Raw genomic sequence first — 12,975 nt, 5'->3', positions numbered from 1 at the left:
TCAAAAGGTAAATTTGATCTAACCAAATCCATTTAATTCACAAAATTAAAATTTGACAAAGTTTAAAACGTTTAAATAATTTTGTCAACTGTAATATTTAGAAAGCATTAATAATTTTGAGTTCTCATTTGAAGTTACTGTTTATTTTGGTAACTCTTAACGAAACATCATTTTCAATATTGTTAGAAAAACTTCTCAAAACTCTTTGTGAATCTGAAAAGTTTTAATGGAATTTATGTGATCATATCGTATTTATATTACGAGTTTACTTAAATGAACTGATTGTCTTCAAGTCTAAGATAGATGAATAATTACAATAATCTAGTGGCAACCCTACATAGTCCTGAGATTGCGTTTGTTATTTATCATTTTATTTTATAGACAAGAGAAATAATTTGCAATTCACCGATATTTTGGTCAAAGTATGCGATATACTAATACATTACATATACTTTTAACTTGCAACGTATAAGCAAGTGTTTAGTGCTATTAGAAAGAAAAATCCTTATACAGAAGGTACTGAATATAATGGCTGAGATTCGCAAGCTTGATCCTACTAAGCCTACTAACTAACTACTACTACTGAACTGACTAACTAAGCCAAGACTGCTTAAAATTTAAAAAAAATCTCAAAGATAATGTGCTAGCAGTTCTAACATAATTTTACTTCTTAAATAATGAATTTTTATGAAGCTAATAATAATACTCTGTAAGTTTCAATTGCGACACTGATAGTATATACGTACATATACTATATTTTAGTAATTCTTATACATAACAAGCACCATCTCGATCTCAAAGTATTGAGAGAACTATGAAGTTATAAAATCCTGACCCAACTACGCATACAAACTCGCTTGTCTACCGTATGCCTACATCGAATCTTATCGTATATCGGCCATAACATGTGCAATGGCGATGAGAACTGAGGACTGATCGTTGTTGGTAACACAGAAGGCAAAAGATCACGTGGCCGTTCACCAACCAGATGGATCGTGTAAAAGAATCATCGTCTTCAAAACTATACAAAACACAAACTATACAAAAAAAGTCGTAGATATCGACGATCGCCTCATAGTCTGTAAATGCAGCATATTATTTACAATATAAAATTTTAAACCAATAATAAATGAAGATAATTACACTGGTATTGTCTTTTATTAACATAACTTTTACACATTTAAAGAAAAACCAGTTTTTACGGGATTGAAGTTATGTATTATTGTAAACTTATAATTAGTTTCTACAGCTGTGATACTTTTTTGACATTCAACACCTTTTGTCTTCAGTCACAGTGACCACGCACGCTGCATGCGAAACATCGGTTAAATTTAAAATTATGTTTAAATGATTATGTAATTAAGTCAGTGTACCTATATTTTTCCATTAGTATTATAGATTATTAGGTTAACATAATATTACTTATTAGCTTTAATTATTGTAAAGACTAGATTGTAATTCATGTAAAGTCGCACTCTTTTTTGTGAGCTTTATTATAAAAAAAGAAGAAAAAAACATATTTTACTTAATACATTATCCTCATAACAAGCATATTCAGTAGAGTTTCTAATGTAACATTTGCAAACAGAAATTTTCCATTGTTGAGTTTATCCACAAAAAATATCTCATACATAATTTATATTTTATAACAGCACCAGTGCCAGCTGAAAATAGACTATAATTAATTATTACACCAAAACTAACATCCTACATCAGACGCGTCGCTTTTATCAAAACGTATGGTTCTACCCATCTCATATTTCGTAGTCATAGCGCAACTTACATTAAAATTTTAAAACCATGTTCCGTTCGTGAAAAATGAGCGGGAAAAAGTATCCTTTTAAATGGACTAGGAAGCAATATAATAAATGATACGTCCAACATCCGGTTCATACTATCTCAGCATCCGGTTTGCCGTGCTGTTTCGAATTTTAAAATTCTTGCGGATAAATTCGCTTGATTTACATTTGAATTGTAGAATTTATGATTGCGTTTCTGTTTCTGGTTTCTGCTCCAATGTTTTGTTGTGTTGTGTACATAGCCGTATATAAAATTTATAACATTGAGGTGTCTACTTGTCTAGAGTTGTATATGTTTTACAATTGATTATCAGAGAAAGAAATGTTATATATGAAAAGCTTATTGTTAAAAATTTGTGAAAGTATCAATATATCAGTATATCGGTATATAATGTATACCGGTAAAATTTTAAAATTATACGTATATAAAAGCGTTTTGTGCAAGGACAAATTTGAGGCATTAATTGTCCCTCCATTGTTTTGGAAAAAAATCTGCTGAAATTTTCGTCAACAAGAAAACAAAGAAAAGGAAGTGATGAACCATTGAAAGATAAATATGCCCAAAGCAGCTGAGGAACAAAAAGAATTTTGCATAAAGATAACAGGTAGCCTGACAAAGGATTATTTCTAACTTTTTTTTATCATAATATGTACATAAATTTAATAATAACCCAGTGCTGTTCCAAACCTCTATGAATCATGACCTATGATTGTATCTGTATACATACCGTTTTTTATATACAAGTATCTTTATAAAAAAACGAATAGTATGATAGTTTTTTACGCCGGCTTTTTCTTGCGGCCTAGACCCTAGTAGGGATGTCTACCGATTTAAATTTAATGACATGGAATAAGTGATACCTGTATCTTATATTCCATAATAAACATATACTATTTTTATTTTTATTTTACAAGTATTATGATTTCTACGACATTCGCATTGTGACGCAACTTCATCATATAAAAATGATTTAATTGTACATATAAAAAGAAAAAGCCATCGGTATACAGCTGAAGATGATATATCCTATCATAATAACTGAAATATATGATTAGTTGAATGAAAGTAACTTCTGTCTTGCGTTATTGCAAAAAATATTAATCACAAAAGAAGTTTCTTGTAGCTACGCAAATGATCTTTAAAATTTTAACTAGTCTGATTAGAGCTAAAGTTTGCTGCGAAGCTAATTAAACAGTGTACCATTATTTTAGAATGATTAATTTAAAACAATTTTCTAACCATTTCAGTTTTATTTTTATTTATATATTTTATAGAAAGTATGTATACGATTGTAACCTGAGCATCATTAGCTAGTAAAATATACAGAAAATATCAATATGTTTACAAAAGCTAATATGATGTATCGTGGTTTCAAGCCTCATTAGGACATCCTACGCAACCTAAAGTACTTGTACGACGAAAAAACAAAGACCAAAATAAAAATAATGAAATAAAATCCACAATATTATGTTTCAAGCGTTATCACAAAAGAATGTCAACAAGTTTGGGAACGAATCTTATTCCAGTGGTCTCGATTAAGGTCGATAAAGGCTCTAGTACCCTTATTTCCGCACCCCCGTCCATATCGCGTTAAAGGAAATTACTTTACTTTTAAGATTATCTTCAAATTTCTGAAGGGCATAACGATTATGAGAGCTATTTTCTTATTGGAAAATTTCAAAAAATTTCAGGTGAAATTAATTGTTTGTACAAGGATAAATTTTCTGGAAAAAAATCTATATTTGGATTTTGCATTAGATCATGATGATGATAATATAGAATAACTATTTTCTTAGATGAGTTTTATTTTATTATATGTCGCAGTCATTGTGTTTCAGTAGTTGCGTCTTGCGTTTACGCGAGGAATGTGTAAGAAATTCAACAAATTCAAAAAATTCAAAATAAGTAATATTGTTTATTCTTGGTTTTTGTTATTGAAAATATGTTACGGTGAACTTTTTTAAATGGATAATATAAAGCTAGTCTAGTCTACTTCTTGCTTCTAAAACGTTCGCATTTGTACAAATCTGTTTGCTTTACTATGAAGGTTCGCCCTTTGTATTTTCCTCTGGCATAAGTCAAGAAAAGGCATTGGAATGAGCATAGAGCTAGATTCAATACTGGCCAACAACATATTTGTACAATACATTTGAGTGCACAATCGAACTTCAAGTTTTCCTTTCTCTCAAGAAACCAGCATATTTATTTATGAAGGCTTGCCTACACTCGGCACACTGATACAAGGAAAATAAAATGCAACATTAAATCTAACAAGCGATAGGCATTAGAAAAATTAACAACAAAATTTAATTATATAAACTGAAGGAAAAGGATATTCAAACTTAGATTGTTTATCAGAATGCTCAATCTGGAAAGCGGTGAGGTTATTGTAGTAAGTCGAGAAAAAAAGATACTATATGCACATGTATCATATATCACAGTTTAATTAATAATTCGCGATTTTTTTTTAATTTTCTACTAACACGTTAATCTTAATAGAAAACCTTTATCCATTTCCATAAATAACAATTTTATAAGGAACTACTTCTCATTTCTCAAAATACATTAATCAAAAAGTGTAATAAACTAGGAATAAAATGCAAAATCGTTTCATTTCAACCGCGCTTCTACACAGCGGTCGTGACATTAATAAAACGTTTAAAGTTATGAATGTCAAGTTGTAATATTCCAGAGATAAAATTAAAAAGATCCAAAAGTGGGCTCAATACGCAGGTGCGTCGCCCATTTATTCTTTCTAACTGAAATTGGGTATAATGTCTCGTTTTCGGGCGTGACAGTGAATTTGCACTTCATAAGCGTTAAATTGGTCATTAGACCGCCGTCGCCGAGTGCGGCAGTAAATGTGAAGAATTTATTACACTCCTGGAGAGTCTATCACACTTATACGGTTATTACATCGAAATAGGAGTAATGATCTCGAAAAATTTTATACAGAGATGCTGTGAAATGTGATTATGTTTAATATACCTTAAATACGGATAATATTACGAAGATTACATTTTGTTTGTGTTTCTGGCAAATTTAAATTTAAGCCCTTTTTTCATATGGCACTGCAAGGATTGGTCAGTTGCAAATGAGGGAAGAGAGCCGGAAAGACTTGGAGCTAGGTGAAATATCAGGCTCAAGACCGAACGAGATGGAGATTGGTATGGACACCCTTTGCCTCATCTACGGATTAAAGTACATTATGTGTGTAAGTCTGTGTTAGTAAGAGTCTGTATGTGTTTAGGAATAGGCCTAAGTTTGGTTTTGCAATTCAAACTACTCGCGTGACTTCTGAAATCCTAGTAGTTAGACTTTTTTTTTAGCTAGACTAAGTAAGTTATTAATAGTAAATTTTCTATTATTTTCAATATGTATTTTGTAATTAAATAGTGGACTTAAGATAAAAATCTTCAGTAAACATGCGTTGCATTGTTGAAAGAAATGAAAAGCTATTCATTTAGCTTGGATTCACAGAAACAAGCAAAGGTAAAGATTGCCTCCGATTATGCAAGCGTACCTCTAGGTAGAACTATCCCATAGTTTACTAACATTTAGTTGTAAATATGACTATGAACTAAAATTGAAATAGGCTGGACATACCATAAGAGGAGCAAAACTGTAACGCTGTGACAACCAAGAGGCCATAAAAGAAACCGAGGTAGGCAATTTAAATGGTGGGCTGATGAAATCATGGAAATGGCTAGGACCTGCCATAGAATACAATAAGGCAAAATGGAGGAAAATGGTGAAAATGGTGAAGATTAATTTCTGATATATGGCTTTAGATAAATAAATAAAAAATAAGCATACATTTCAGTATAATCCACGGCGATGACGTCATCAACGTGAGATACGCTAACGAATTTATCCTGACTGCTAAGGCTACATACTTCTTGACTTTTTAGTCGGAGTATTACCTTGTAGTATAAAAATAAGCTACTGCGAATTCCATACACTGCCAAACTATAAGAGTGCGTTTAGAGATGTTTACCGGCCCTTCGCTACGCATACTCCATTTCGAGATGATATGAAAACGGTACAGTGAATGGAGGTTGAGCTTTCTGAGATACGTTGAAAAGGGATTGAATAACTCACTTGCTCTTTGATCGATCTCAGTTTGTAAAGACGCGCGTCTTTTAAATTCTACGTAACATTCTTTGTGGCCTGTTGAATGCCTGTTTACGTAAAGTAATGACGAAAATTTGTTTGCTCTATACATATAAAAAGGTATTTTCATTGTACTTTAAATTCGTATTCTTTAAATTATGTTCTTAAAATGATTATTGAGACATTTAGCAAAAATGTATTAAGGTACATACACATATATATATAGTAGGTAGAGCAGTGTTGGCCTAGTGGCTTCAGCATGCGACTCTCATACCTGTAGGTCGTAGGTTCAATCCCTTGCTGTGCACTAATGGAATTTTTTCTATGTGCGCATTTAACATTTGCTCGAACGGTGAAGGAAAACATCGTGAGGAAACCGACATGTCTTAGACCCAAAAAGTCGATGACGTGTGTTAGGCACTGGAGGCTGATCACCCGCTTGCCTATTAGATTTAAAAAATGATCATAAAACAGATTCAGAAATCTGAGGCTAAGACCTTAAGAGGTTGTAGCGCCACTGATTTATTTATTTATATAGTAGGTAGGTATGCGTTTTAGAAGGCATAAGGTTTTTAAATCTGCCATTGCCTCAATTACGATAAAGAATTACTATTACAAACGATTGTGAGTGCTGAACAATATAGTACAAGTTACTAAGAGTCAATAACAATGAAATAAAAAAAATTGTTTAGAGTTCAATCAATCATATACAAATTTAAACCGCTTTATTCTATTAAAAAAACATCTCGACTCTTAGTTGTTATTAAAAATACTTCTAAATTTTATATATAACAAATAAACAGGAGGTTCAAAAAATATATATTTATTATGGAACATAAGATAGACAGGTATCACATATTCCTCGTCATTACATTTTTATTTGAAGTTCACCTGATGTTTAGTGATACCACAGGCCATTGACACACGCATTTTCACTTGGCTCAAATATAGCAAGACATTACCCTTTATAGAATCATAATTTCAGAGGAATGAAAGTTAAAAGTTCTCGCATTGTTTTATAAAGTAACTTTTGGAGACAAGACTGTTGAATCTTTAATGCTTTCGTATGAAGTTTTATACTACACTTCAGAGACTTAATGCGAATATGAAACTCAGATTTTAGTCTCCATGAAATTGTTTTAAGAACGTAAACACACGTTCACACTGCTCTGCGATCCAAAATGTGCCTTGGCCTACGAAATAAGCAATTTCATGTGGAGGATTTGATACTTATAACAGAACGATTATGAAATCCCAGTCATACAATGTGTATTCTAAAAAAAATGTCAGAAAGAGCAGGAAAAGCTGTCAAGCCATGTACAGAACTGATTCCTACTATGCTAGATATTCTTGAATGACCCACTTGTATACCAACACCGATTTTAATAATTGTAGTAGAAATTGTCTTTTATTAGCATAACTTTTACACATTTAAAGAAAATACTTTTTTAATGGATTGAAGCTATGTATTATTATAAATTTTATTAAATATTTTCCCGTTTCGCGTGCTTTACAGGGTGTGTGGTCACGGTGACTACAAAATAATTATACGTTTTTAATACATAGTTTCAATCCGTTAAAAAAAGTGTTTTATTTAAATGTAGTAAAAGTTATTAATTTGTTGGTATTGGTACTACAAACATACAACTCAGAATATTTTAAATGAATATAAGTAATTTAAATGGCGTTTCGTATTACGTGTCATAAACAAAATGTATTAAACAAATTATAGCCTGTCTGTAACGAAATAAACTATCCATCTCCATCACATATTTGTGACATTGAGTCTATACGGAAAATACGATAATAATAATTAAAATAAATTAATGTTATAGGAAGCGTAAAATTAAACATTATAGACCTCGTAAATATTTATTGGATAATATTATATTGACAAAGATCCAATAATAAATACAAACAGCAATGTTGACTGGCGACAGCACGACTTCATATATTGAGATAGTGAGATCAATTCCCAATCACAAATTAATTTACTTTCTATGTGTGGTGATTATTTGACAATAAAACGCAATTGATAGCATTAGTGTAGAATATGGCTTCAAATTGAGTGTATAATCACTGTCACTGTGTCAAAATATAGATACGTCAGTCATATGACAAAATTGTCACTGATTAGTTGAATTGACGTTGACGTATGGTAGTAAATAGTATGTCTTCACCTCTCTAATCCTAAAACGGATTGAGTACATCAAGGATATTTTTAATAGTGGTTCGTTTAAAATCGTAAACGAAGCAAGACTGCTACATTTTATGGAGATTTTTTCCTTATAGAAAAATGTAATAATTCCATATATGTAATGGAGTCAAGCAACGGTTTAATTTTCACTGATTCGCGAACGAACTCAAAACGACTACAGAGTCCAACGGCCCTCCCAGGAACGAGTGACAAATTACAGATTAAACAGATTACTTTAAAATTGGTTGTCTTTAATTTTCATACTTTTAATGTGCTTACAAATAACTTTTATTAATAATAATGACTATGGACACTATCGACCATTAAATTATCACTAATAAATAATTTATAAATACATCTAGCCACATTGGCAAATCAAAGAAACCACTAGTATTAATGTTTTGAATAAATCTGACTGATGTGATAATATAAATTAAAAGATAGGTATGTGACATGATGACAATGACAGTTGACAGTAATGTCATTGCTTCGACATTATAAATGACTTAAATTAATAATAATAATAGATATGGAAAGACCATAACTATCGATTATGAAATAGTTGTTAAATTGCAGATCTATTAATATTGACAAATCGAATAAACCACAAGTATTAACGGTATTGAATTGACTTGACTATGACGTTGTTTATTTATGACCTCTGTTACATTATATGACAGTGACAGACGTCAGTAATGCCATTGCTTCAACTAATGTATTATATTTTTTAAAGGAATTTCCTTTATATCAGGTAAAAACTCCGGGGAGCTGTTGCTCGTAACGATGTAAAATAATCAGGCTTTGATAATAAGATGCGGTGTCAGTGCGACACATTGTACTCATTTTCACGAATCTCTATTAAACCATGTTGACAATATAGTGTAAGAGCTACACTCTTCACTAAGGGTATTGAAGCTTTAAATTTTGCAATCAACCAGATACTTTGCATGTGTCATTGATAATTCTAATGCTGTAAATTGTTTTAATAATAGTGATATGTATAAGGGTTAATTTTGTTGGCTTAGGGAATCGTGCGCGTGTCTAGCCTGCGTTTGAATCACGGCTGTGCACAACTAAATTTTTGTTCTCTGTTTTTTGTGTATACAATTTGTTGTCGTATTTTCGTAACATTTAATTTTATAACATACACTTCTGTAATAATAGTAATGTAGTAAAGTGTTTAAAATTAACTAACTATATTTGTATATATCTGCTTATTAAACTATTTTTTTGACATTCATAAGGGTGAATTGAATAAATGATTTTGAATTTATCATAGTATGCCAATATTACAATTTTCTTACTGTATCTAGAAAATTTTAATATACATATGACGCATTCCAAAAAACCTCCGATTCGAGACACTATCTTAACTAATTTAACTACTATCTCTTACGCTATACAAATCACAACGAATGAGGATACAAGTTGTTGAAGTCCCTACTGGAGGTTTATTTTATGGGAAATAACGTGATTCGATTTGAATAAAAGCTACATGTACATTTGAATAAATACTCCGAAAGATGTGAACGACACACATTGATACATAAAAGTGTTTATTTTGATTTTAAAGTAACGACTAAATAAGAATTTAAGAAGGGTATTAGAATTTGGATGAAGGAAGCTGCTGCTATTCCACCTCGTACAGTTACCATTGACTGGCCAGCCCAAGAGCCGAGAAGTATATAGCCCTAGAAAACGGAATTAATGATAGTCTGTTTTAGGGTATGACGTCATCGCAGTGATTGCCTTAGGGTGCGTCCGCACCTGGCGAATATGCCACCGCCGTTTCCGAGCTGCGCGCATGCAGTTTTGATGGTGCGTCGTACGCGTACTGTAGTAGATTTTGATATAATTCTCGTGACAATTTTAAGCATTAATTGCGCGCAGATCGTGCGCCTTGCATGAGTTGCGCTAAAGAGGCGCAATAAACCATCGCCGTGACTGCACGCGCGCAGCTCACATTCGCCAGATGTGGACGCAACCTTAGATTCTAATTTAGTTAGAATTGATAACAATATATTTTATACGAATAGTTATATGATATCATTCACTTCACTTCAAATTACGTTAAAGAATTCTTAGTGGTTTAGTTAGATATAGTGTTGCCCAAAATGGGTCTTGGTCTTGCAGTCTTGGTCTTGTTCTTGCATTTTTGCAAGACCAATACCAATACCAAGACCGCCTTATCGTAGCAAGACCAATACCAAGACCGAAGCCTGCAAGACTTGAGCAAGACAATACTTAAGCCTGCAATACTCTTGCGTCTTGCAGTTAGGACAAACTGAGATTTGGGCGTTATCAAATTTCTTTAACAGATTTTCAACTTTATCACTAGAGAATTAAGGTTCAAGGTTGATTGGGAAAATGTGACGTTCTGCGAATAAACTATTGGTCGGTCGGTGTATTATATTATACCTACATATTTGATAATTTACCGACAAAGACGCCGCGGTTTGCAACAAGTGTATCACAGCATTTGACACTGTTTGAGCGCCGCATTCGCCGACAAAGAGTGCGGACGGAGGCACACAAAATTGTTACCTATTTGGTAGGGTTGGTACAGGAGGATAAAATTAAATGACCGTGAAGATGTCTAGCAGTAGGCATTCAATTTATACCTATACATTGAATGCTCTGAGTTTCTTGTACAAAACCATTCTGACACTGGCTGTCGGGCGATATGATAATTAATAACTAAGTAGGTATTGCATCTATTGAATTGCGAATATTTTGATTTCGAAATAATCATTGTTAATATCGGTAAATGATAGATAGTTAGTGATATACCTAGTTACTAAAGTGTGAGCAGCAAGATTGAAAATTGTATATGCCATGTCAGTGCTTTCGTTTTATTAACTTAAGTTTATTTTAAAAAAGCTCTCAAGTAAGATTTAGAGTTTACTATTCAATTACGCACAATAAATTATTGAAAAACAAAAAATTATGAAAAATATATTAAGACTGATAACTTAGGGAATTAGTAGAAAAAATATTCTATCGTGGATACCTAGTTATTAAAAAAGTGATAAACGTTGTGTTTACTTAATTTTATTTTTCTGTGCTAATGCCAACATTGACAACCGTACCAAAATAGGTAAAAATTTAGTCCTAGACTTTGTGTTGCCGCCGTCGCTTTCATGTCAAAGGTCGCCGCCATTGCCTATGGTTCCAAAGAATAAAATAGGTTTTCGGGTGCTCAGAACGGACGTAGATTATGTTGTCCTCGCAAGGAAGATTGTAGTCGTAAGGATATTATAAAAAATTTAGTTATAATAATATTATATCTAGTTTATATTATTATTAATACCTATTATACCTTTTTGAAGGACATTGTACTGCAAATTTGGAATTGGGTGATTTAAACAAACTTGAAACGTGGAAAAACTCCAAATATGAGCGACGTCATATTGCTTTACGCATTTGGATTTAAAATCACACATTTCCAAAAATCGAGATTTGCAGTGTCAGTTTATCAACTTCTATCGTATCTACTCTAGTAGCTAGTAACCTCCATAAAAACAGCAGGCAACGTATAGTTCCAATAAAAAAGGAACATAATAAACAATATTATTTGCATAATTATCTACACTTTATTTTTGCGTAGGCACAAAACCTATCTGATTTTGATTCTGAAACTTCTGTTTTTTAATCTTTTACAGATTTTTTCTATCTATCAAAGAATGCCGCATTTTTCTTTGTCAGTAAATAAATATGAGTTTTTATTTCAATTTCAGTCATTTCCAATTGAGTTTCGCTTCGAGTCTATCTTATTTATTATTCTCGCCTATTTACCTAGCTAGATACTCTAAATTCTTATTGCTTTCGGAGTGAATGTTTACAATTTGTCATGAGTGACGAATAAATAGCAATAGGGTAATAGGTATTTACAAGTCTTGCGAGACTTGCGAGACTCTTGCTGCAAGATCAAGACCAAGACCAAGACTGAGAGCGCAATACCAATACCAAGAACAAGACCAGGTGTATTGACGCAAGACCAATACCAAGACTGGTCTAAGTCTCGTCTTGGTCTTGCATTTGGGCAACACTAGTTAGATAGTAGATAAATAACTATCTGTATATCGATCTCTCTTTAAGAGGTTCTTTATAAGTAACTAGCTCAATTTTTATACACTAGTGGACCTAACAGACGTCGAGTATGATATTTGAAGCAATTAGATTACTTACCAAAGTATGAAAGTACAAAACGCATGCAAAAAAATCATTCAAATCAGCCGCTTAAGAGGAGTTCTTGCAATACACACGTACAGTAGCATTATACAGTTATACATCGAAGCTTTATTTTAAGGTAGATCAAACTGCACACGGTGTGCAAATTTGATTTGAAATCGGTTAAGTAATTTAGAGTCCATAGCGGACAAACAACGTGACGCGTAATTTATATACAATCTGGTCATCCTTATATTAAGAATAAAGACCAACCCTTAGTTAAAATGTGTTTTCTGATTATATTAGTATAAATTACACCCATTAAAACCTAGAAAAATTGTCGTTAGTCAATCATATACGTCGCCTTTATCTTAAATATGGTCAAATAGAAAACATTAAGGTCAATTATTGTAGGCTCTAGGTAATCAGGTCGCTTCACAATCAAGAGCTGGTAATGAGTGCCAATACGTATATGACTCGCTGATATTCAGTCCAAATGGATCAGTCAATTAACTGAGCATACACCGAATGTTTACAAAACAGATGAGACTTTCGTTTGAATATGATTTATCATTCTTATATAAGTCCTGTAGTATTTTGGTTTTGTGCGTGGTAAGTTGATTTATTTGACGGTTTTGACAAATACATTTACCGAACTAATACATAATATAAAACGCCGAAAACGAATGTGGGTG

This window comes from Pieris rapae, chromosome 17 (genome assembly GCF_905147795.1).
Source record: "Pieris rapae chromosome 17, ilPieRapa1.1, whole genome shotgun sequence".
NCBI lineage: Eukaryota > Metazoa > Arthropoda > Insecta > Lepidoptera > Pieridae > Pieris > Pieris rapae.
The sequence above is the reverse complement of the archived record's forward strand: the minus strand, read 5'-3'. Positions refer to the sequence as shown.